The sequence below is a fragment of the Diorhabda carinulata genome, unplaced genomic scaffold (genome assembly GCF_026250575.1).
Source record: "Diorhabda carinulata isolate Delta unplaced genomic scaffold, icDioCari1.1 Dcau_19, whole genome shotgun sequence".
Taxonomy (NCBI): domain Eukaryota; kingdom Metazoa; phylum Arthropoda; class Insecta; order Coleoptera; family Chrysomelidae; genus Diorhabda; species Diorhabda carinulata.
In genome coordinates this window covers 179,439-183,257 of record NW_026613964.1, presented here as the reverse complement: position 1 = coordinate 183,257, position 3,819 = coordinate 179,439, and the positions used below count along the sequence as shown (strand labels likewise).

Sequence of the window (3,819 nt, the reverse complement as noted above, 5' to 3'; positions counted from 1 at the left end):
GTCGAAATTGTAGCCCGGTCGACGTAATCATCTAATTTTTCTCATTTCGATTAAATTTAGATAGATTTATAGTCGATTCGGTGAAATTTTATAAAATAAGAAAAAATATAAATAAAGCGTGGCGCTGAAAATTATATATTTTCAATAATAAGCGCAGCAAACACGCAAAAGAAAAAGTAAATAACAATGTGTTTATACACGAATATAGATGATTATTATATTATGTATAAATATAAAGTATATATGTAATATAAAAAACATCATCATAATTTATCCTCTTTTGGATATTGTTATTAAAACTTTTTCGATAATAGTTTTTTATTATAAAATATATATATATATAATAATAATAATAATAATATATATTATATATATTATAAAACACAGTTCCCTGGTTGATCCTGCCAGTAGTCATATGCTTGTCTCAAAGATTAAGCCATGCATGTCTCAGTACAAGCCAAATTAAGGTGAAACCGCGAAAGGCTCATTAAATCAGTTATGGTTCCTTAGATCGTACCCACATTTACTTGGATAACTGTGGTAATTCTAGAGCTAATACATGCAAACAGAGTTCCGACCGGAGACGGAAGGAGCGCTTTTATTAGATCAAAACCAATCGGTGGCGGGCTTGCTCGTCATCGTACAATTTGGTGACTCTGAATAACTTTTCGCTGATCGCACGGTCTCGCACCGGCGACGCATCTTTCAAATGTCTGCCTTATCAACTGTCGATGGTAGGTTCTGCGCCTACCATGGTTGTAACGGGTAACGGGGAATCAGGGTTCGATTCCGGAGAGGGAGCCTGAGAAACGGCTACCACATCCAAGGAAGGCAGCAGGCGCGCAAATTACCCACTCCCGGCACGGGGAGGTAGTGACGAAAAATAACGATACGGGACTCATCCGAGGCCCCGTAATCGGAATGAGTACACTCTAAACCCTTTAACGAGGATCAATTGGAGGGCAAGTCTGGTGCCAGCAGCCGCGGTAATTCCAGCTCCAATAGCGTATATTAAAGTTGTTGCGGTTAAAAAGCTCGTAGTCGAATCTGTGTCCCACGCCGCTGGTTCATCGTACGCGGTGTTAACTGGCGTGTCGTGGGACGTCCTGCCGGTGGGCTTAGCTCGCAAGGGCGGCCCAACTCAATCCCGCCGCGGTGCTCTTGACTGAGTGTCGAGGTGGGCCGGCACGTTTACTTTGAACAAATTAGAGTGCTTAAAGCAGGCCAAAATTTTGCCTGAATACTGTGTGCATGGAATAATGGAATAGGACCTCGGTTCTATTTTGTTGGTTTTCGGAACCCCGAGGTAATGATTAATAGGAACGGATGGGGGCATTCGTATTGCGACGTTAGAGGTGAAATTCTTGGATCGTCGCAAGACGGACAGAAGCGAAAGCATTTGCCAAAAACGCTTTCATTGATCAAGAACGAAAGTTAGAGGTTCGAAGGCGATCAGATACCGCCCTAGTTCTAACCATAAACGATGCCAGCTAGCGATCCGCCGACGTTCCTCCGATGACTCGGCGGGCAGCTTCCGGGAAACCAAAGCTTTTGGGTTCCGGGGGAAGTATGGTTGCAAAGCTGAAACTTAAAGGAATTGACGGAAGGGCACCACCAGGAGTGGAGCCTGCGGCTTAATTTGACTCAACACGGGAAACCTCACCAGGCCCGGACACCGGAAGGATTGACAGATTGAGAGCTCTTTCTTGATTCGGTGGGTGGTGGTGCATGGCCGTTCTTAGTTGGTGGAGCGATTTGTCTGGTTAATTCCGATAACGAACGAGACTCTAGCCTGCTAACTAGGCGTATTTCGACATCCCAAAGGCCCGTCGGTATTGAGTTTCGGCTCTTGCCGTTCGCGGTTTTTACTGTCGGCGTACAAATAATTCTTCTTAGAGGGACAGGCGGCTTCTAGCCGCACGAGATTGAGCAATAACAGGTCTGTGATGCCCTTAGATGTTCTGGGCCGCACGCGCGCTACACTGAAGGAATCAGCGTGTCCTCCCTGGCCGAGCGGCCCGGGTAACCCGCTGAACCTCCTTCGTGCTAGGGATTGGGGCTTGCAATTGTTCCCCATGAACGAGGAATTCCCAGTAAGCGCGAGTCATAAGCTCGCGTTGATTACGTCCCTGCCCTTTGTACACACCGCCCGTCGCTACTACCGATTGAATGATTTAGTGAGGTCTTCGGACTGAGCGCGGTGGCGTTTCGGCGTCGCCGATGCTTCGGAAAGATGACCAAACTTGATCATTTAGAGGAAGTAAAAGTCGTAACAAGGTTTCCGTAGGTGAACCTGCGGAAGGATCATTACAGAGTATTTGTTCGTTTTTAAACAAAAAAAAAAAAACGAAATCAAGTCTGTATTAATTGTAAAAGAGAATTTTCTTCTACAAAATTATCGAACTCTTCAAAAGAAATTTATATATGTTATAAATTATATATATATATATATATATATATATATTATAGATGTATATATATTGAAATCTTTTTTTAATTTTTACAAAATTCGAACAAGTTTCGAATAAAATTAAAAAAAAAAAGATAAATATAATTCATACGTCTATAAAAATATATTTACATATATAAATTTTTCCAATAAAAATATAACGAAAAATTTTTATCATAGTTTATAGAAGGCGTCGACGACGATGACGACACAACAATAACAACATATGTATTATTATATATTATAACGATTGACGGAACGATCATTAACAAAATTTCTTGTTAACTAAAAACGTTCTGATAAAGAATCGTTATTATAATAAACGAAAAATATATAGTTTATTGAAACGTCGTCTGTTGTCGTGTGTGTGTCTATATTTTTATGGATAAATTTTATTTCGTTTATTATATTATTACCTAAGTTTTTTATCGTTTGAAGGTAATACAAGAAAATATCGACAAGATTATATGTGATGATTATGTTATTGAGACATTTTCATCCGGGTACCTAAACGAAATTTAAGCACATGTCGATTCTATCGATATGTATAAAAATTCGTTTTAGAAATAATATTTTATGTATTATTTCGAAGGTGTTCGAAGATTTACGCCCGACCGTCGAAATTTGTATAAAACTTTCAAGATAAAAAAAAAAACTGTAATAATATATAGAGGAGGAATATATCGTGCGAGATATCTGTCTATGCGCGCCTCGTTTGTAATAAAACATGTGCAGCGGTTAAAATTTATCAGATATATCAAAGTACGATATTATAATTTCTCTAAAAGTTTCGAATAATTACCATTTATTATAATATATATATATATATATATATATATATATATATATATAAAATGTCGTTATATAAATTTTCTATACGCGTATAAGATATTATAATAATATTATTAATTTAATAATAATCAAATATTAAAAATACGACGAATAGAATATGAGAAAACGACATAATAATAAAATGATTACCCTGAACGGTGAATCACTTGGCTCGTGGGTCGATGAAGAACGCAGCTAATTGCGCGTCAACTTGTGAACTGCAGGACACATGAACATCGACATTTCGAACGCACATTGCGGTCCTCGGATACTCGTTCCCGGACCACTCCTGACTGAGGGTCGTATCAATTTAAAAGACTGCTTAGAATTTAAAATTTTTCTATTTATTAAAGAAAAATAATGCCTAAGCGTGTTGGATGTGAAACAATAACGCACACTAATTAAGAAAAAACACATGCACATACAAACTTGTGCGTATTTTTTTTTGTATTTGTGCGGCATCCTAAAGTGCGAAAAGCAGCGTAAATTTTTATAGAAAAAGTTACGCAATTTTTGAACACAACCCGCTATACCATAAA

The 3,819-nt window shown here is 38.3% G+C and overlaps 2 non-coding genes across 2 annotated transcripts; both read left to right on the top strand.

Annotated features, from left to right (window-relative positions):
* Positions 1-388: 388 nt before the first annotated feature.
* Positions 389-2,310, top strand: LOC130903279 (small subunit ribosomal RNA). The gene has a single exon (XR_009060672.1). It is a non-coding gene; the product is annotated as a small subunit ribosomal RNA (ribosomal RNA).
* Positions 2,311-3,427: 1,117 nt separating this feature from the next.
* Positions 3,428-3,583, top strand: LOC130903271 (5.8S ribosomal RNA). Its single transcript, XR_009060665.1, has one exon. It is a non-coding gene; the product is annotated as a 5.8S ribosomal RNA (ribosomal RNA).
* Positions 3,584-3,819: the final 236 nt, after the last annotated feature.